Raw genomic sequence first — 23,525 nt, forward strand, 5'->3', positions numbered from 1 at the left:
ATGTATGCTGTGAATGTTTTATTGCTGTTGGTTAATAAAGAAACTACTTTTGGCCAATGGCTTAACAGAGTAAAATCAGGCTGAAGGAGATTATATAGTGAGAGTAGGTGGAGTCAGTGAGAAGCCATGGCCAGAGACAGATACACCAGAACCTTGCAGGTAAACCACAGCCACGTGGCAATACACAGATTAATAGAAATCGGTTAATTTAAGATATAAGAGTTAGCCAGAAATACACTTAAGCTATTGGCCAAAAGTATTGCAATTAATACAGATTTCTGTGTGATTATTTTGGTTCTGGGCAGCTGGGAACAAACAAGCAGCCTCCGTCAACAAATTGGCATCTACAAAGTCGTGCCCCACATTGGGCACCAAATGAAGCACGATTAATAAAAACTCAGAGTCAGAAATTGGGCTTCAACCTGAAGATCCAAAAAGCAAAACAGCCAGCCACTGGCTCTTACCTTGACCTCAATCTGAAATGGCAATCCTGCCTCCAGGAATCTCAGAATGAGACTGTCTGTCTGAGAGCTGTTTATAATCCTCTCTAGGGCTTGGATTAAAGGCATGAACCACTGTCGTTAAGGGCACTCACCACCCAGTTTCTATGGAAACTAGAACTAGTGTGGCTACTGGGATTAAAGGTGTGTGTTACCATAATCTGGTCTGTAAGGCTAAGCAGTGGGACTGTTTTACTCTCAGATCTTCAGGGAGTATTTATTTATTAAAATGCAATTGAAATGCTACTACAGATAGTTTTGGTAAATCGTGAAGCCACGTGTCCTTGGTCTTACTTTATTAACAGCACAATTCATGTGTTCAGTGACTGTTTCTCCACATTTGGCTTGTTATCAATGGATCCTACTTTTGTACTAATTCACTGCACATGTTGGCTTCAGTTTTACTTCTGTTTGGACTTCAACAAAGATACATTCTAGTTTTTTTTATTTTTTAAAGGGTGGTAATATTTATTTTAGCACAATTTCAGAGGTTATAATCCATAGTCATGCAGGAGAAGAGATGGGCAGGATATGGTTAATGACAATATATATCTATTCAAGTATGTTCCCTATGATGTTTCCTCCAACTAGATACATCACCTACTTTATTTTTTATTTTTATTTTTTTAATTTATTTATTAAGGATTTCTGCCTCCTCCCCACCACCGCCTCCCATTTCCCTCCCCCTCCCCCGATCAAGTCCCCCTCCCTCATCAGCTCGAAGAGCAATCAGGGTTCCCTGACCTGTGGGAAGTCCAAGGACCGCCCACCTCCATTCAGGTTTAGTAAGGTGAGCATCCAAACTGCCTAGGCTCCCCCAAAGCCTGTACGTTCAGTAGGATCAAAAACCCATTGCCATTGTTCTTGAGTTCTCAGTAGACCTCATTGTCTGCTATGTTCAGCAAGTCCGGTTTTATCCCATGCTTTTTCAGGCCAGCTGGCCTTGGTGAGTTCCTGATAGAACATCCCCTATAATTCGCGATCCTAGAGAAGCTAAATAAGAAGGTGAATCCAAAGACAAACATATAGGCATCCTCCTGAATATTAACCTGCATCAGGCGATGAAAGGAGACAGAGACAGAGACCCACATTGGAGCACCGGACATAAATCTCAAGGTCCAAATCAGGAGCAGAAGGAGAGGGAGCACGAGCAAGGAACATAGGACGGCGAGGGGTGCACCCACACACTGAGAAAATGGGGATGTTCTATCGGGTACATTCTAGTTTTTAATTGCATTTAAATGAAATCTTATTGTAGTACTTTCGTGGGTACTTAGAGTATAGGTAGAAGGTAACTGGATTTACAGATAATTTTTTTAAATCTCTTTTTTTCTTTAAACTTTCATGTCCCCTGCTAGGAAAAAGGGGGACAGGGAGAGAGAATCCTGCAGGGAGGTACCATAAGGCGTGCTCCAAAATTATTTCTCTTTACCGAATCCTATCTGTTGGAGCTACAAAATGACAGAGTTTTTAAACTCTTGATTGTTGTTTTGTTTTCAGGACACGTTTTCTCTGTGGCTTTAGAGCCTATCCTAGAACTCACTCTGTAGACCAGGCTGGCCTCAAACTCACAGAGATCCACCTGCCTATGCCCCTGAGTGCTGGGATTAAAACCACCATCGCCTGGTGAATGGCAGGATTTTTAACATGGGATCTCATTAGCAATTCTACTACATCCACTGTTTGAAGGTAAGAGAAAAACAAAAGCTTCATTCTGTATGTGGTAACCTTAGAACTCACTCATAAGCAATGTTAGTTGTAAAGCATGAATTTGGAGATCTTGGCTATGTAAACAAGATTCTTCCAAAAAATCACAAATGGCTGATGTTGCCTCTCTACACTGATCAGCGATGACCATAACTTGCATGCTCATCATTAAAGTCTGCTTCTTATGTGGGGAGGATACAATGCCATGGTGGACATGTAACTATCCTTACACCTATGAATCATTCTCAGCTTTACTCTCAGCAAGAGAAATGCACATTACAACAAACACGGCAGCCCATGTTTTCCTATTCAGAGCAATATCAAAAGTGTAAGGACTTTATGTAAATAATGTACAGTATGAATTGTCTCAATTTCTATGGGGTGTAATTTGGCAATGGTTATCAAAATCATAAGTCTGTTTTTACTATGACTTTACATACCCTTTTTGCAAATTTATTTAACAGGGCACTTGCATCATGGAATGAGTATTCAATGGAAAACAATTGTTGAGGCATTATACTTGCAACAGCAAAAAGCTGAAAATAACTTAAGTATCAGTCAAGATGAGAGAGATTAAGTGAAAAACAGCATAATCATACAATGGGGCAAATTTCAGTCACTTAAAAATAACAGAAGATTTTAATGTACTGAATTAGTATGACATTCTTTTTTCAAGATACACCAGGAAGTGGGTGTACTACAATGCTATTTGTGCAAAAGAAATGAAAGACTGACAAGAACTTCCTCACACCAGGACATCTCACCAAGCAAGTAAATGGTTGATTGAAGGTCGGTGGCTGAAGCCAATTCTCACTGTATATGATTTTATGTGCCATGAATTATAAAACCAGTAAACAAATTATCTACTCAAGAAAGAAAATATAGTAAGAAAAGTACCTATTCCCAACCAATGATCTTATTCAATTAAACTTTAAAATGTCATCCTAATTTTAGAAGCAGTACCATACCCTGGACAGCTGTAGTTGGCCACAAGCTTGTTTTAAGCACAGTGAAGCTGCAGGACCTATTCATCTTCATAGTAAATAAATGGACAACTTAAAGGGCAAGTCAGATGGATGGATTGCCTAGTCCTTCTCCCTCTCAGATGGCACTTGTTATTTCTACATTCCTCCCGGGGCCTGGTACAGTTTCCTGCCTACAGTTGTGGTGGGAAAAGAGTCACCAGGGGTGTTTGTTTCAGGCCCTTGATCCAATTTGTTTGTATTGTGCTTTCCATTAAAGCTCTTCTTCTCTTTCACGGAAGAGCCTCTCCAGGGCATATCACCAGTCTTCTGTGTTCACAGAGTGGGAGGAGAGAGAGAGAGAGAGAGAGAGACAGAGAGAGAGACAGAGAGAGAGGTGCACAGACAGAATGAAAAGCAGAGAACAGACTACTACAAAATTCTCTAAATTTTCATTCCTCTGATTTGATCTGAGAATTCCCTCTTGGTATTATGAATTTCAGGATCCCATAACCTTGACTCAGAATGCCTCTGAAGTGATTGTGTATTTATTATTAATGATTTAAGTATTTTCTCCAAATTATTACCTGACTCACCGTTGATATGGTGTATGAAAAAGGCAGTAGACTATTTATCCTCCACTTTGTACTGACTAGGCTCAACGTAACAAACTGAAATTCATTTCTCTTAGCATCCTGCCCTATAAAATTGAGAGTGCTAGTACAATCAGTGATCGAATCCCTTCTGTGTGGCTAGTTAACGCACAGTGAAGTCTATAAGAGGATCAGGTGTGCATCTCTAACTCAGTCCGAGAAACATATTCCTAGCACACACGAGCTGCATCAGAATTCGTGGCTTCACTGAACTGGGTAAGGCTGATGTGGGGCAGGAAACCAGACTGTCCCAGAAGTTACCAGTTCTCTAGACTTCCTGGATCTTCGAGTAGAGGCAGACCGTATCTCTTCAAACTCTGATTCTCTTTCCTTCTGATAATCCTTCATTTCTCTTCCTAGGTTAGGACAGGCACCATTGACTCGTGAGCAAATTGTCTGTGTCATCAATCTCTGTGGAGACACAGAACTGGCTTAGAGTGCAGGCTCCTCCTGGGACAGATGAGACGACGTTGGGAAACGGTTGCTTGGCAAACCAAGCATAGATGAAAGCAACTTCCTCTGCGCGTTTCTCAATGTTCCATCGGAATCTGTACGCTTGGTAAGGAAGCGGCCTTTGAGCTCAGTTCTTCAGGCTCTACCAGATATAGGTTAAGGAAGTGCTTTGCTTCTGGATACTTTTTGCTTTGTTTCTATGTACTACTTTTTATATTTATTACCGCTTTTTATTGAGGCATTGTTTCTTGCAAGGTGAGGTAAGAGTCTTTCATGATCATGTACATGGGTAAAGGGGTTTCAGTGTTGAGGTAATGCTTTTTAGTCTGTATAAAAAGCCATGAAAAATAAAGCTTGTTAGGCAGTTGTTCATACTCTGCATCCCCTGTGTTCTGATTTGCACGAGACCCTTTCCCCCGGACCCCAACGCACCAGATGTTGAAAAATCCCCAGCCCTGATGGCTGGAATTTCTCACTGGAAGCTAAGGCACTCCTGTTAATTTTCTCCTTAGATGACACAGATTGCTATATATTGCTGCTGTTTTTAGTAGATGTTAAAACTTGAAGAAGGGGATATTTCCTTTGCCTTACTGATTTTTTGGGAAAAAGAAGTAGTCAAATTTAGTTATAATTTAGAATTCTACTTTTTAAAATAAACTTAGCCAGATCTTATTAGCTTTGGTTACCTTGACTTCTGCCCATTTATGTTTTGTTTTGGAAAAAAAACTCTCATCATTGCTAGTTTTTCCTAATCTCTGCTCTTTACTTAAAATGAATAATTAAAATCATGCAACTAAAGCATCAGAAACCCTGCAGTCAAAGTAATTTATTTTAATTAAAATTTGATTCACAGGATTCAAATTTGTCCCATAAGGCAAAAAACATGCAGCCAAATTCGGAAGATGTCTTGGGAGCCTGGAAAAGGTCTGTCAGCATTTCTAAGTACCAGTATAAGCTTGAGATCATTAAAATGACTCTGGGGAAATAAATAGCAATGATGAGAGAGATGCAGCTATTAATGTATATTTCAATGTTTGATCTGGAGAGACTATGGACACTGGTAGGCTCCTAAGTTTGTTGACATTGACAATTCTGGAAAAGAAATCTAATAATATCTAAATTCTGTGTTTAAGTACAAATTTTAAGGTTCATAATAGCAAACTAAGGTTAATATAAAGATAGGTCATCAAGAGCAGGGATCGAATATATGCCTTACCTGAAAAATAAATTCCTTATTTTACAACTGGAATTCAAGTTTTAAAGAAGCATACTTGTGAAGCTGGACATAGTATTACAAGCTTTTATTCTCAGTACCCAGGACGCAAAGGCAGTCTGAGTTCAAGGCCAGACTGGTCTGCATAGTGAGTTCCAGATAGCCAGGAATATACAGTGAGACTCTGTCTCAGGACAAATAATCAAATCAAAAACCATGAAACAAATGAACCTTGTTGTGGAATATTACTTTAACTAGGTAAAGATGATGTGTTACATTTGTTTGTGTTGCAAAATAATTGTTTAGTTATGTAAAGTATCTTACATTTGTTTACGCTGCATTTGTTTAACTATATCAAGATGTGCTGCTGTTTCACCTTGCCTGCCTACAGCGCCTGATTGGTCTAATAGAAAGCTGAATGTTTGGGCCTGGTGGTGGCGCACGCCTTTAATCCCAGCATTGGAACGGAGAGGCAGGCGGATCTCCGTGAGTTGAAGGCCAGCCTGGTCTACAAGAGCTAGTTCTAGGGCAGCTAGGGCTGTTATACAGAATAAACCCTGTCTCAAAAAACCAAAAAGAAAAAAAGAAAGGAAGGAAAGAAGCGGAATGGCCAATAGCTAGGAGTAGAGAGATAGGTGGGGGTGGAGGGCAGAGCGATTAAAGGAGGTGGACTCTGGGCTAGGGAGAGAATGAGAGAGAGACTGAGGGAGAAAGAGTAGGAAACTCCAGTGGCCAGACAGGCAGGCAGCCGCCAGCCAGCCAGACATGGAAGAAGCAGGAAAAGTAGGATATACAACATGAAAAAATGTAAAAGCCCTGAGGCAAAACATATATGAAGAGAAATAGGTTAAATTAAATTAGCAGAGCTAGTGGGACGAGCATAAGATAAGGTCAGGCATTCATAACTAATACGTTTCCATGTCATGATCTGGGGACTGGCGGTCCGAGTAAACCTGCACAGAACCATGTTTGCAGTGATTGAATATTATATCGCACTATCAATTGCAGTTACTAGGACTATCTTCTTATAGTCTTTATTTTTCTTTCTGTTTCATTCTAATATTTATAGTTATGTTATCCCAACCCTTTCTCCTGGTATTGGGCTTGAACCAAGTTTTATACTTTCTCTCTCCCTCTCCCCGTGTGTGTTGTATACGTGTGTGTGTGTGTGTGTGTGTGTGTGTGTGTGTGTGTGTGCATGTATGTGTGAATTGTATAGCTGGAATTCTAAAATATAATGAATAAATACCTACTTTCACTTTATATTACCAAGCCAATTTCTGGCTCTGTCTGTGGACTCTGGCTGTGCTGAGGCAAGCCCAGGCTGACTCACGTTGGCTCTACATCACCTGGCATCTTTTCTCTAGACCACTGGTTTCCTTTCACACCTGACATTTGTTCTGCAATTTTTCCCTTGAGGACATCTGTCAGATAGTATCCAAGGTACTAGGATCCAGAAGTGAACAAACCTAGACTAGCCTGGAACTTTTTTTCTGTTTGTTTGTTTTGTGTTTTTGAGACAGGGTTTCTCTGTAGCTTTGGAACCTGTCCTGGAACTAGCTCTTGTAGACCAGGCTGACCTCGAACTCACAGAGATCCATCTACTTCTGCCTTCCGAGTGCTAGGATTAAAGGCATCCACCACCAATACTACCCAGCCTAGCCTAAAGCATTAAGGAGGTGGATATTCATGAATGAATATTAAATATAGTATGAGAAATAGTCCAATGGAAGAGAAGATGTACCAGTAAGTATAACTGAGAATCATAACTTAATTCTGATGGTACTTTATCCACTTGTTAGACAAAAGATAACAATGAGGATTAAGATTTTGTTTGAGAAGAATATGCAGTTTCATCTAAAATCATAATTGAAGTTGTTAGCCCTTATGTTGGTTCCCAGTGCTAAAATACTTTGAGTGTTATATGTAAAAATGTATATCATTAAAACACTTTAATGCACTAAGCATAGTGTTGTACCCTTTTATCCCATACCGATATCTGTGCACTTAAGACCAACCTGGTCTACATATCAAGTACGAGACACCTCAGTTATACACAGAGAGACCCTGTCGTGAGAACTGAAACAAATTGCATAGTATCCAAATCATTGTGTCGGATGCCCCTCTCTTTCTACTTCTCTCTTCCCTTCTTCAACACCCTCTTCCTAATTCTCCCGCTCCCCTCCCTCACACACAGAGAGAGACACACATACACCATAGTGGATTCCCAAATAGTAGATTAAAGAAATTCTCAGATCTTCACAGGTTTTTTTTATTATTATTATTATTTCAAGATACACAGGAAATGTAAAAATTCCAACCCCTTAAAAATCTCCACAAATTCATCCAGTGGCAAAGGTCACACTAGTATTGCAGGTGAATTCTCTTAGCCGACAGTATTTGTGAACTCTGACGGCGGCTGGTTGGCGGAAACACAAGAGCTTTTCCTGCTTCTCCGTTTGCGAGCACAGCAAGCAGGTAACGTAGGGCAGCTTCCTTCAACGGGACAACTCCCTGAGAGTCCACTCAGGCCTGAGCTCTCAGAGACAAATGCGTTCTCACTTCTCGTGCATGACGTTTTCCCAACTGACTCCGCTAATGGAGTTACCGCTTCTCACTTACTGACCTTGTTTGACTTCTATCACCCTTCTCCTTAGAATTCTTTCTTAGGAATGTGGTTGGCGCAATCATTGATGTAACAATACCCGCCATGCCAGAAAGAGGTGCTACCCATGAGGAGAGAGCAAGGACAGAACACTAGTGATAGATGCTTTCTGCTCCACACCTTGCCTGCCCACCTTGTCGCATGCCCATCAAGTTGCCTCTGGCCATGTCCCTTTAATGTTCCATGTGCTCCCCCCCACCCTTAGTAGTTTTCTATTGTCCACTTGCTACGTGTGGTTTGACTCTCCGAGCCTATTTACCTTCCTATTCAGTTTTAACAGGTTTGACCTTGAGTACAATTGAATGAAAGACTAGTACACAGGATGCCATCTTCTGAGGCCACCTTCTATGAGGCAAAGCTGTGGTGGGAGACACAAAAAGCAAGTGCTGAAACAGCCACTGATTTTTAAATATTGTTACATAAATTTGATTTCTATAGATATTGAGTTGGTATACATGAGTTTGGGAGCATTTTCAGATGTATTTTCCCCAGGGAATCTTTGTACCAAACACCAAACAGGGCCCCCGCTGCTGTTTGGAATATAAGGTTTTACCTCTCTTATTCTCAGTAAATTCACTGGGCCAGCAGGACATCCTCTTAGATTAGGAATTTTAATGTGGGCATTAATCCATCACTTACCAATGCCACTTAACCTCAGTGACCAGTCTTCTAGGGGAATCTTCTGAGGCTCAAGGTGACACTGGAAATCTGTCTTTTTTTTTTTTATTCCAACATTATACTTCTAAAGAAAGAGTTTTGCATTTTGGCTAACAATTCAATGGTTTCATCTCTGGGTTAATTTAAAAGTTCAGGTAGCTACCATCTGGTCTCACAGATTTAACTACATTTGTTAGTGTTCATGATTTCCAGAATATCCTGGACTGTTTCCAATGTTTTTTTTTTCAAGTACACTCAACCTGCTTACTTCAAAAAGCAATTTGTGAAAAAAAATTGTAATAACTTCCTTCTTAAAAGTGTTGACAAATAATTTATTTTACTCTCTACTGTCTGTCCTTTCCATTTAACACACCACTCGCATTGAAGAGGGGGAAGAGAGTGTACATTGTTTGTGCTTAAAGACACAGCTTTCAAACTGGGAGCCATGGAATAAAGGGATCTTACAGTCATTTTGTATTTCAATGTGTTAAAGTTTCCTTGATGAGATTTCTACTTTTGTAGAAAAGAAAAGAAAATGTTTACGAGCTAGTTCCTTTTTATTTTCATAGCTGAAAATAGCAGATCTTTCTGAAGGAAATATGTAATAATATTGACAGCGGGATTAAGTCTCAAGATTTTAATTGGCTTTCTTGGAGAACTTTCAAGAATTCTAGTATATAAATGTACTTCTATAGTCTCATTAAAAATTCCAAAAATTGCTTCTCAAAATCCTGGTTCACAGAGGAGACATATTAATATGTAATACTGGGCTTGAACAAGACATGGCAAGATGTTTTCGGAGATACAGATAGAGCATTGTCAGGCAAGCACAGTGACCACTCCACGGCACAAACACCGAAATGGATGTGAGGCTGTGGTAGATGATGATAGCAGCCGAGAACTGTGTGGTGGTTTGAATGTAAGTGCCCTCTGTTGCTTTATATACGAAGTTCCTATTTAGTGGAAGTGTTTGGGAAGGATTAGAATGTAAGACCTTGTTTGAAGAGGTGAACTTTGAGGTTTCAAAATCCCATGCTGTTTTCAGTTCTCTCTCTCTCTCTCTCTCTCTCTCTCTCTCTCTCTCTCTCGTGAGATGTGAGCTCATAGCTCTGGCTTCAGTGGCAAGACATTATACTCATGGACTCGCCCTCTGGATCTTTAAGCTGCCTATAAACTCTTCTGTAAGTTGTCTTGGTCATGGTGTCTCTTCACAGCAACAGAAAGTAACCATAGAAGGGCAAAAGATGGTTGGAAAAAATGTTCTTTGGTGGTGACAAAAAATAACACACAGAGAATAATTTCGGGGTTGGTTCAACCTCAAGGAAGATGTTTAGAATGAAGTCACAGGCTCTGCACATAAATATACAAAAATTACCCAGTTCATGTGAGGAACAAATGTAAACTCTGACTTTTAAGGGGGTATTGTAAAGGGAAGAATCAAAGCATGGCTTTTTGTTTAATTAAAAATAGATTCTTCTTTCATATAATACATCCTGACTACAGTTTCCTCTCTTTCCACCCTTTCTAGCTCCTCTTACCTCCTCTCTACCCCAGACCTACTCCCCCTCTGTTTCCTCTTCACAAAAGAGCAGGCCTCCAAGAGACAGCAGCCAAACAGGACATGATACAATGAGACAGCCCTTATTGCAAGACCGGACAAGGCAACCCAACAGGAGGAAAAAAGTCTCAAGAGCAGGCCTTTAAAAATACTTTGTTAATCTTTGAGAGTTTCCTACAGTTTATTTTGATCATGTTAACACCCCTTCAGCAGCTCCTCCAAGATCTTCCCTCCCTATCCACTCAGCCTAATTTTCTCCCTTTGTTTGTTGGTTTATTTATTTATTTTGGTTTTTCGAGACAGGGTTTCTCTGTGGCTTTGGAGCCTGTCCTGGAACTAGCTCTGTAGACCAGGCTGGTCTCGAACTCACAGAGATCTGCCTGTCTCCTGAGTGCTGGGATTAAAGGCGTGCGCCACCATTGCCCGGCTCCTTTGTTTATTTATTAAAAACCCATATAATCCAGTGTGTGTTCTCCAAATACTCTTGGGCGTGATACTGTTTCCTTGAACATGGTCCACTTATCAGGAATCATGTCCTTAAGAAAAGGGACTTCTCTTCCAGAAGCAATTGATTGCCATTAGTTCCTCACTTAGGGGTAGGATTAGTGCCTGCCTCACCCCTCCATGCTGGGATTTTTTTTGGCTTGAATTTGCACCGGCCTTAATGTATGCTTTCTCAAGCACTGTGAGTTGGGATACACCACGGCCTTGTTGTGTTCAGAATACAGTTTACTTCCAGCCATCCATAGCCTCTTGCTCCTCCTGTCTTTTGGCCTCCTCTTTTGCAATGCTCTCTGAGCCTTGGGGAAGGGCTGTGATATATATGTCCTATTTGGGGCTGAACCTTTCACGGTCACTTACTCTTTGCACATTGACCAGTCGGGGTTTCTATGTTGGCGGTTGCTGCGTGAGGAAGCTTTTCTGATGAGAGCTGAGAAAAGAACTGTTGTATGGATATATCACTAAGTCTACAGAGTCTGTCTAGTGCTGTGTCCATTTAGCAGGGTCACAGTAATCCATTTCTCCCCAGGCAGACCATGCTCCTTATCACAACTGCAGGGCTCTCTTCCCGGTTATGTGTCTAGAGTACCATTTCTTCTAAATCCCAGTGCAAGTTTTTAAAAGAGCCTGTCAAATAGTATATAGAAGATAACTTTTACTAAAGGAAAAGTAGTTTGGAAAGAAGACACAGTGGTCAAACTGAAAACATGCAAACACTCTTAAAGACTGACGTGGTAGGAGAAAGGAATTAAAAATATAACTCCAGAAGACCTTTGTAGGGCTAGTACTTAGAACCTAAGAGGCTTCTAGCCCATTGACTATTCAAGGTGTTTACAGCTGTTACAACAGAGCGACCACCTATGCTTGGGAAGTAACGAGTGCTTTTACATCAGAACCGGTAAGAAGGTGCTAAATAAAATTCAGACTTCCAGAGATCCTTTCAAACTGGAAATTAAATTAACATCCTAACCCTCCCCTTTATTTCAGTTATGGCTTTATTATTGTGGTTGCCTCCATTTGTATTGTTCTCATAACTTGTTCGCATAAACACTTCCCTCGGGAACTAATCACTTCTCAATGGCATTGCCTCCTAAGATCATCAATGCACAGGTTAGGATTTCAGCCTACACATTTCGAGAGCACACAATTGGGTCTTAGAAAATCATCATGCATCCATTCGGTAACAAGCAACACACTTGCTGAATGCTTGTGAGGTTTGAATGTCCTCATTAATGGATCACAGTCATCTTTAAGCAACTCTGATTGACCAGAAATTTACTCCTTATGCACTACAATGTCTTGATTTTTATAAAGTATACTGTATAAACATTCTATTTGGTCCAGAATATATTGTGAAAACTGAAATAGTTATTAAAACAATTTACTGGGAAATAATTAGTCACAACGGAAGCCATGTGCTCTTTAGAGCAGAGAGAACAGCAGACAGACTGTTGGCACCGCCCTTCGCTGTCTGCTTGAATCTGGGCAAGGCATTTAGACCGGTGATTCTGTCTGTCCCCTCCCGGATGTTGACTTTTTACCATTAATTACAGGCTCTCTTGCCTCTGCCATTGGATGGGCTGATTAAGCAGATACATCTCCAGGAAACTGGAAGGTAGAAAGAACAAGATCAAAGTATGTTTTTCTTTGAGCGGATATCCTCTTCCCATCCAGTCCTCACCTCATTTAAAAGTTCCCTTATCATGACCTATCTTTCAACATATCTTCATGGAGTTTCAGCAGCGACCTTCTCTCTGTCGCTTTTTCCTTTCTTTTCTGAGCTAGGTATGGTAATGACTCCTTGAGATGCTCATTTCTATTGCAAATATCACATGTCCTTCCCATAGACATCTCTGTGCCTTGTGGGCTCCCTACACATCCTCACCCTTGGAAAACCACCCTTTTGCAAGATGCCACCTGCTGGTTACTGAGTTTTCATTTACTACATTAGGCTGACCACGACCAGTATTTGACCCCACACCCATGTGTGTAAGGACAGCACTAACCAGACTCAGTCGGTTAAAAAAATATAAAAAAACAAAACAAGGACATGAAGTTGAGAGGGATATGTGTTAGGTAGGATTCTGAGGAGTGTGAAGGTAGGTAGATATAACCAAGATATATTACATACATGTAGGAAGTTTTCAAAACATAAATATGAATATTATAAAAAATATAAAAATAACCCTGAGCCTTAGTTTGTGTGTGTACTGGTGTATACCTTTAATCCCAGAACTTCGGGGCAGAGGCAGGTGGATCTCTGTGAGTTCGAGGCCAGCATGTTCTACAGAGCGAATTCCAGGACAGGCTCCAAAGCTACACAAAGAAACCCTGTCTCAAAAAGCCAAAAACAAACAAAAACAAAAGACAAAACAAAACAAAAAAACCTGTGTCAATGAATTCCTGTGAATGATTAAATGAAATTCTTTTGCACTTATCCAACATCTGGCATAGAAATATAAAATATGTCTATATCCATCTCTATACGTGTATATCACAGCTGGAAACACACTTTACATAGTAAAGTGTTCATCAAGCGTTCTCTACCCATCTTGCTTCTTGACAGGTATATTTTAATTGATACAAATATAGCCTAACACATGGGAGTGAAAAGAACAAGCAGGGACGTGGTGGCACATACAAAAGGGAGCACCCCTTTAAGATTCTCTCCCCTGCTGAGCCCATCTAGACTTTATTTCTGGATTAGCTTACTCACTGAAAGGTAAGAAATGGGTAGAGGCAAGCATCACATGGTGGAAACAGTGTCACCTGCATTCATGATGCCTAGGATAAGCACTGACGACTGCTATTCCAAATATCACAACACTACTAATGCTATATACACATGTGTGCACACAAATGTGTGTAAATATGGAATGAAAAATAATTTTTAGTCTCTCTTGGTAGCTGAAAAGCTGAATGAAATACTGAGTACATGTTTTAGCATGAAGAAAATTTTTGTATACTCTTCCCAGCAAAGTTTTCCCTCAGAAGAAATTCTTTCTCACCACACCTTGTCGATCCTTCCTCACATAGTTGATGCCTAGTGATGTTTGTTGACTGAATGGAACATATAATAACTTAGTTCTTTTTAGGGATCAGGATAAGAAAGACACAGATGGCTGGACAGATGGCACATAAGGGCAGGCAAGGCCTTCCCAGGGAGTCTGAAATGATTCACAGAAAACCATTGCATCACCACTGTGACCAGCTTGAGACTCCTGTGAACCTGGGAAGACACAGTAGTTAGCAACAGAATGATTAATAAGCGAAGGTTCAACATCCTGCCCCCTGCTGCAAGCAGACAATATACAGAAGGAAGAGAAGCAATGACTTCAGGACACTGGCATAGGTCAAGCAAAGACATAGCAGAAATTGAACCACAACCAGGGTCAAACCCACAGATCTTTCTCATCTGACATTTTCTGGGATCAAGGGTGATCATGTTTAAGTAATGGATAAACAATGTTATATCAGAAACATACCAGCCAATTAATTGAAGGTCTACTCAGAATTCTGAATTCTGGTTGTATTGTTTGATCACTCAATGTCCTGCAGCGACTTAGGTTGCATTTGTAACTTGTAACTTTCACACCTTTATTTCCGACATAAAAGCAAAACAAAAACTAACAGAAAATGCCCTTCAGATGGAAAGGCCTTGCGGTGTACTGAGCGCAACCTGTCTCTCTGTGTTTTGCTGTTGTCAAAGTTCCCTCACAGCCACAGATGTTTTCAATGAAGACCAGATTAACTGCCCCCGAAATGTGTTTCCCGATTGCCAATACTGTCGTACAGCAGAATTAGTCAATACTCTGAATAAAATAATATATGCAAACACATAGTATTATGACCTTTCTCCAGTTCGATATATCATTCTAAGATTCATGTGTTTGAACACGTGGTCCCCAGTTGGTCACATTATTTTGGGAGGTTATGGGACCTTTAGGGGCGGGAAGCATGGCTTTCAGAGGTGGGCCTTTGGGACAATAGCCATAACTTTCCTAAGCTCTCTGCTTCCAGGTTGGTACCTCTGATTCCTAAAACCATAAGCCACGCCTACGACCATTCCAACACTGGCACGGTAGATAAATCCCTTGGACAATGAGACAAAATAAACTTTTCCCTTTTAAGTTATACCTGTCAAGCACTCTATCATCCTCACAAAAGGGTAATGAGCACATGTACAACTAGATAAAAATTATTTTGAAATATATTCAAAAATAAGATGTAGATCAATTGAACAAGACAACGGACATTGAGCTTTCACAGATATGTAAACATATGAACAAATTCACATACATACATGCATACATAAACACAAACATACATTAACATAGATGCATACACACATACATATATACACACACATTAAAACAACAATAAAAGAATAAGCAATTAAAGCCTTTGTTCTAGTTATCACGGCACAGTGTCATATATGTTAAACTTTTCCAGAAATACATTCAGAATTTGTGGTTATATACTTGCTATTCTTGAATATGATTTCTTCCAGGCTAAACTTTAAGCATTTTATATAGAATGACAAAGAAAAAAAGAGAGAAGAAATTGCATTTTTTTCGTGTAGCTAAATTTGTACAAGGTGAATGCTAAGTTAAAGCAAAAACACATTTGTTTTCAGTTTGAGAGCAATTCAGGTTTCATTACTGAAAGTCCGAGATCAGCTCTAGGAACTTGGAAATTGGCAAACTATACATGGAAATGAACTGTGAAATACGTGTACCAGAGCCATGAGAAATGAAGTTAGCAAATTCAAATCAGTAAAACTGAATGCATATTTTGAAGATATTAGAATCTGAACTTAAGGTGTTGCATAAAGGACTGAGTCATTATTTCCAGAAACTATTTCATATTTTCTGAGAGAGCGTCAAATGAGCTACTTAAGTGTAATTGGTTCATGGCCTCCTTTTCACACAAGTCATTTAAACGTGAAGGCATGAAAAAAAATACGATATCCATGATATCATTTAGTTTCTTAGAAATAACAGTCTCTGAGATTATCATTCTAATGCCTGCACAAATGACTTCAGCAAATCACTCATCTGTGTGTTCTGTGTGTTTGATAGTTCACCTGATAGCTATGCTTATAAGATAGCCTCTCTTCTTCTTTTTCTCTGTCTATATCTCTGTTTCCCCACCTTTCCCCTCCATATCTTCTCCTTACCTTTCCCTTCTCTTCCCTTTCCCTGCCCTTCCTTTCCCTTCTTTTCTCTCCCCTTCCCTTCCGTTTTGTGGGTTTCTCTGCAAATACAATGACCAGCAGGCAAAAAGGAAACACAGTTCAACATCATTCAGTCACTAGTGTTGGCTCAAACTTCGGGATCTGACACTGAGAAGTTTATTTTAGGCATGTTTAAGCACAGCACAATTGTGGAAAAACGGTTTCTGATAATAATCAACTCAATCCTGTGTGTACAACAAAGCTTAATTCATGATTATAGTGAAACTCTTCAAAGTCTATGTGACCCTTACCACAGAGATGGTTTCTATCTTCTGAGAAAAAAAAATATTCAAGATAAGGGTCTAGGGAGAATAGCTGAGATAAATATAAAGTCTAAGGAAGTCAGCCATGATCTGGCCCTACAGATGGCACAAATCACCCAGCTATTGATTATACCCACCCCCAGGCTACTGGGAGGAAAATAGATTGTACATCCCTTCAGTTAAAAAGATAAGCCTGCATGTTTAACATTCCTAGTTTCCCTAGTGCTTATCTTTGAGCACAAGGACCTTATGCCCTCTACACCTCTTCTCTTCTCTCCTCTCCTCTCCCCTTCCTTCCCCTTCCCTCCACTCTCTTTCCTCCTACTCTTTCCTGTCCCCTCCTTTCATCTCCCCTCTTTTCTCCTTTCCTTTCCCCTTCTCTTCTCCTCTCCTCTCCCCTTCCTTCCCTTTTCCCCTCTCTCTCCTCCTATTCCCTCCTATCACCTCATTTCCTCTCCCCTTTCTTCCCTTCCTCCTCTCCTTTCCTCCCTTTCCCTTTCTTCTCCTCCTCTTGAAAAATCCATCTACTAACGGGAAAAGACAATTTAATGTAACTTTAAAACCTCACTTCCCATTTCAAATAATATGCCTTATTTTGGGACAAATTGCTAGGTACTGCATCTGCAAATATTTTAGAAAATCTATGAAAGTTAATAACCTCTTTCAAAATGTGGCTATAGCATTATTAACATAAATAAAATGGAAACTATTTCCAAGTTCCCTTGCAATTGGTCTCTTTTCCTCCTCCATCGCACAAGTTAGCTGCTGGAGAAACCAGGTCACCTGTCCTGTTGAGTTTCCCGCAGCTTGGAGCTGTGAAGTTCTAAGGACAAAAAATAGTAATATATGAAGTGTGAGCATTCGCAGCTTTGCCCACCTGGGCCCTGAAAGAAACCCAAGTTTTCCATTTCTCCCTTGGAATGTTGCCCCCCCCCCATTCTAGACAACAACACGGAGAAACAGGCCTGAGGAAAGCCAGGATGAAGAACTTGCCTTTAAAAGTGATGATGTCTTTGTTCTAATGCAGAAAGAAGAGAAATGGAGGTGAGAAACAAGAGGAGGGAGTGAAAGACAGGGACTTCAAAGGCTTGGTGTATTGCTGTGAGAACCTGCAGAGTAAGAGCTGGTGGAGAGAGGAGATATGGGGATGGCTGACTCTCTGTGGTAACAATGAAGCACAGGGCTGGTTTCACAGGGACCACTTTGTGTACATAGGAATGTACTGACTTTTTAGGTAAGTCAAGGGACGACAGGACTTATTTGCTTCATGATTTTTAAAAATTCAGACAAGCACTTATTTTTTTTTAATGTCTCTGAAATGAAATTGAATCGTAGGTTGGTTATTCTATACTTTACCCCTAATATCCACTTATGAGTGATATGTTACCTACCATAGGTAACAAGGAGGGCCCAAAGAGAGTCTCATGGATTTCCCTGGGAAGGGGAAATAGATGATATTTTCTGGTTAGACTGGGGACAGGAACGGCGAGGGAATGAGGGGAGAGTAGGGGATCAGGTTGAGTGGACTGGGTGACTGAGGTGGTTTGAGAGCAGGACAGAGGGGAAGAACAGCAAAAGAGATGTCTCTATGGAAAGGAGGGGCATTTCAGGGTTAGGGAGAAATCTGGTGCCAGGGAATTTCCCAGGAATACATATGGATGACCCTAGCTAAGACTCTTAGCAATATGGAGAGGGTGCCTGTGTAGCAAGGAGATGCTTGTTCATCCCAGCCGCCCAGAACTGAAATAATCACACAGAAACTGTATTAATTAAATCACTGTTTGGCCCATTAGCTCTAGCATCTTATTGGCTAACTCTTACATCTTAATTTATCCCATTTCTATTAATCTGTATATCACCACGAGGTCATGGCCTATCAGCAAAGTTTCAGCACGTTTTATCTCCAGCAGCAGACCCATGGCATCCTCCTAACCCTGCCCTTGTTTACCCCAGCATTCAGTCCAATCCTCCCCCCACACACCTAAGTTGTGCCCTAACAACAGGCCAAGGCAGTTTCTTTATTAACTAATGGTAATCACAACACACAAAGGGGTCTCCCACATCATGCCGGAACTGGTCTTCTCCTGTAATCAGATTGGTGACTGTCCTAATTGTCATCAGGGAGTCTTTATCCAGTAACTGATGGAAACAGTTGCAGAGATCCATATCCAAGAACTGGGCTGAGCTCCCTGAGACCTACTGAAGAAAGGGAGGAGGAAGTGTAAGAACCAGAGCTGTCAAGGTCAGGATGCAGGAGCCCACAGAGACAGCTGACCTGAGCTAATGGGAGCTCATCATAGACTCTGAAACAACAGTTAGGGAGCCTGCCAGGGATCCACTTGGGTCCTCTGCAAGGATGTGACAGTTGTGTAGCTTAGTCTGTTTTGGGATCTCCTGACAGTGAGATCAGGACCTGTCCCTGGCACTAGAGCTGGCTTTTGGGAACCTATTCCACATCTGGATTTCCTTGCCCAGCCTTGATGCAGGGAGAGGAGCTTGGTCCTGTCTCAATTTGAGATTCCATGATTTGTTTAGGCCCATGGGAGGCCTGCCCTTTTTTAAATGGAGACTGGGGAGGAGTGGATGGGGAAGGAGCAATGGGGGATCAGGATGAGAGGAGGGAGGGGTATGTAGTTGGTAGTAAAAAAATAAAAATAAATATTTTGAAAATAAAAAAAATAGGATTACTTGAGGTATCAATGATCTTTTGATCCATTTTTGTCAAGATCTCTCAAATTTGATAGAGCCCCAGAACCATCATTCTTCTTTATTTTCTGTACTTAAGGGAGGCTATGCCTAAGGCTCCATGTGGCTGGTTTGAACTTTAACCTTTCCTTCTCACTCCATTCCTGTAGAGCCTTGTGGCAGAGCTATAGATTGGTTGCAAATAATGTAATTGAACTCAGAGTTATTAAAATGACAACTCCTCCCCTCATATAACCATACCTGAGACAAGACAAGTTATTTAAATGTGCATTCGAACCAATTTAGCTTCAGGAGCCTGGGTCTGTTCTCATCTGGCACCTCTCATTTCCAAATGTCTACAGCATTGCTAACCAACCAACTTTCACCAAACAAAATCCCAAAGATCAAAACCTTTTTTTTTTCTTCTTCCATTTCTCTTTGGGAACAAAATGTGCACTTTAGAAAGCATGGCTCATTTATTAGCTTCTATTCCTGTCTCCTTAGTGAGAGGTGGATAGCAAGACTCTCCCCAAGACAGTACCTGACAGAGATATGGATCCTATGGCCTCATTGTCTTGGATTTATCAGGACTCATCCTGTGGAGACTGGAAAGCCTGACATTTTTTCTGGAGTACAATATCATGTACAGGAGAAGCTATAAGCAGGTTTCTTCAATGAGGAAATGATGACATGAAGGCTCTAGTCAGCTGTGTATCCAAAAGGGCATTTTACGAGTCTTAGCGGAGACCAGCAGTAAAACACACTATTCTGAAAATAAAGGATATCTCCCTTTCCCCCAAACTCCTGCCGTAGACATCCCTATACTTTCACAAAGTATCTTAAAGCTGTAATATTTAACATGCGTCATTAATGGGAAAGAAGGTTTAAAGCCAGGTTTCAGATGTGGGATGCCCTTCTGTTTGCTGTGAATATGCCTTATTATGTCTTATTACCATTTGTTAATAAAGAAGCTGTTTTGGCCTATGGCAGGGCAGAATATAGGTAGGTGGGAAATCCAAACAAAAATACAGGAAGAAAGAAGGAGTAGTCTGGGAGACACCAGCAGCCACCTGAGAAGCAGGATGTGAAGTAACAAGCCATGCGCCTCTTGGTAAAATGTAGAATAATAGAAACAGGTTAATTTAAGTTGTAAGAGCTAGATAATAAGAAGCTTGAGCTAATAGGCCAAACTGTTTGAAATTAATATTAGGTCTCAGAGTGGTTATTCGGTAACTGGAAGGTGGGAGAGAAACCTCCAGTTACAGATTTCTTTCTTTCTTTTTTCCATGGTAGGGACTGAATACAGGGGTCTCATCCATACTGGCCAAGTGCTCTACCTCTGACACAATGTCCCTTTCGCTTATTGGAGCAGGGCACTGGGAGATAAGAGTAGGAAAGACATGTTTCAAGCTGGAAGGTGTAAGGTTTCTGATTTAACAATTGAGTTTCTGCTCACTCCAGGAGCACAAAGGGCTAAAGGTGAGTTAAGAGTGGAAGAAATAGCACTCATTGTGGAGATTTCTGACTACTGGCACTCCACACAACGGGGATCTGGGCTAAAAAACATGGTGAGAAATACAGCAGCTACATTTGGAAGGAATATGTATTTTATTGCATTTCTTTGAGTCTTGACAGGGTGGCTAGCAACGGGGAAGTTTAGAAAACTAAAATAGAAAGAGGATGAACTCATTTTCCACCTTAGTCGCCCAGAGGCCTTGTGGGGGGAGGGGGGGGAGAAGACAAACAGGCATGGCGGGTTCCAGAGAGGAGCTTTGTGTTTTCTCATTGCTTTGGCAAACAGTCATAAATTGAGAACTCACTCCTTTTTCTCTAGCTGAGCTCCCATTTTAATTTTTGAGGAGCACGGGCTATTTCTGGATTAGTCATGAATACACTTCATGGACCTACTACTCCTGGGTAGATCATATGCATTGAGGTCTAGCTCTAGTTAGTAATCCTTGATAAAATACCGAAACTCTTTTATCTCTGCTTTCTGTTTTCTCACGCTTCAGGTTTCCCTGCCTATTTTCACTCACTCTCAGTCATTCAGATATGATTCACCCTTGGTGGATTTCATACTTAAATATTCAGTCAAGTTGCTCTTTATATTCAAGCCTTAAGCCAACTGTGAACAGAACTGGCTTCTCACATGCGTTATCTACAGAACAAGTACCATCCTGACCTCTCCCCAACCTTTCTCATACTATTAGTATATCATAAACACAGTGGCTCACGGATTTCATCAAAGGTGGTGGCTAAAGGATACATACTCCTTTGAGTGACTAAATGATGCATATTCTATAATTCTTCAGATCTTACTTTGTTTTCTTTTCTTTTTAGAAGAAGAAGAAGAAGAAGAGGAGGGTGGAGAAAAGAGGTCAAAGAAACCATGAATAAATCCTTCTTGTCTAAATTGTTGTATTTTTGCTGCATATTTAAGAGTTTTTGCAATAGTTGGTGTAGTTACAAAAGTGGTCTTCATTTCCCTTAGTGTTGGCTTTACTAAAGAGCCAGCATGTTGCCAAGCAGATAAATTAAAGGATTTAAATGAAAACGAATCATGAGGAAGCAGTTCTGCTTTCCCAAGATGAAAAGCCAGTTGGTGGTGACTTTGAAGACTTTCATGAAGGTTTTAATGTGGACCTGAACTAGGAACACAGACAGAGGCTGCAGTAGCTCCTCAGTATGAAATAGGAAAGTGTCTTGACACACGGAGAATTCAAGCAGGCAAAAGACAGATTCAGAGAGAAAAATGGGATTGTATAATTGCCGCTAAGGGACTCAGTCTAGTTTCTCATCTGACAGAAATCTTTGATGATAGCAGGTAAAGGCCAGCATTGTAATACTTCTAAGTATAAAATGTTCCCACAGTTTAGTTTCTCAGTGTAGATATTTTGAGAAAGAGCGTCTAACTTGTGATTTCTGGTAACTGATTTCATAGGCATGGATTAATGGTAATTATTTTGCAAATAAAAATGAAATTTGCTAACTGATGAACACTGGAGGAAGATGTTTGAAGCTAGCCTTTCAAGAGCACACAATTTGTCCTTGAAGCTTAGAGATCAAATGGTTAAATGCAATTAATCACAAGCTCTTCTACAAAGGTAAATTTGAGAAGTTTTAGCAGATACAACAACAGAGATATGGGAGTTAAAATGTAAGAGAGGTCTCTTTATAGGAGCAACAGAAGAGTCCTCACAGAAATGGAATGACGGAGCAGGTCTGCAAACGGAGCTGAGCAGTTAGATATCTAGCAACTGGGATTGAGTCTCTTCCCTAGGTGCATATAGACATGACCACTGAGACTGGGGGAATGACAGCCAATAATCCGGGTTCTATTCAGAGATCCTGGGAGAATCCTATGTAAGAGGAGGAGAAAGACAAAAACAAAACAAAAAACAATCAAGCAGTTACTAGAATAATTACTAAGTATTTCAGACAGAACAGTGAATACAGACACTTGGGAAATGACCCAACAAATCTTCACAAGAAAACAGTGAACTTCACAGTGAGATCCTGCTAACTGGGGATGTCTTTCAGCACGATAACAGACTATGACCCTAGCTGTTACCACCTGAGTCATTATTTTATTAATCTTCTTATTGGCACTGTTAAAAATACAGAATCATTTTGACTACTTACTAAATCTATTTTTTTCTAATGATATTTGCTTAAATAATTTAGTAATTTTTTAAAAAAAAATTTAGCAATGAAGGACATGAATGAGAACAATGTAGAACAACATATATATATTAGAATGTCACAATAAAACCAATTGCTTTGTGCACACTCATACCTTCCTTCTGCAAAAAAAAAAGTCACAATGTAAAGATGTATCTGTCTCTGTGGATCTTAGTTCTATGGGAATCAAACAGAATTATGCAGAAATACAAAAACTGTGGAGTGGGAAAGTCACAATGGTAGAACCAGAAGCTCTAAAAAAAGATGAAAAGATCCAGGTCCATGACTGCAGATAGAGCCTTAGTTATCTATTGGGATATAGCAGCTGCCTCTTAACTTAATGATTTAAAGCAACTATTCATGCCTTTTCTGAGCTTGAGGAATACTCAGAATACTTGAGTATTCCTCAAGCTCAGAAATTCATGAATGTACATGAAATCTCCTTGGGCAGACATTATGAGATGCCCAAACCAAATTTGGTTGGGAAAGGAAAGCAAGATCCACCCAAAAGAATCATCTCATTAAAGCCAAAAACCAGGCAGGAAAAAAAAGAAGTAATAAACAAAAGTCACTACCACTAGAGGGAGAATATCCCTAGAACAGGCTCTCAGGAGAAGTAATGCATTCATTACATTGGGCAGAGCTGGGAGTCATTTAGAATTTGTCAAAATGGCTTTTGTTGAGAAGTGAAAGGATATTTACTGGGGTTCTTATGTGTGTTTTACATTTTTAAAATGTGGGCTAGTAGTTTCTATCTTAAAGCATGGTGTTGGTATGGCAAAAGCAAAGAA

The sequence above is a fragment of the Microtus oregoni genome, unplaced genomic scaffold (assembly GCF_018167655.1).
Source record: "Microtus oregoni isolate MIOR12 unplaced genomic scaffold, Mior012 000053F_ref0000044, whole genome shotgun sequence".
Lineage (NCBI taxonomy): Eukaryota > Metazoa > Chordata > Mammalia > Rodentia > Cricetidae > Microtus > Microtus oregoni.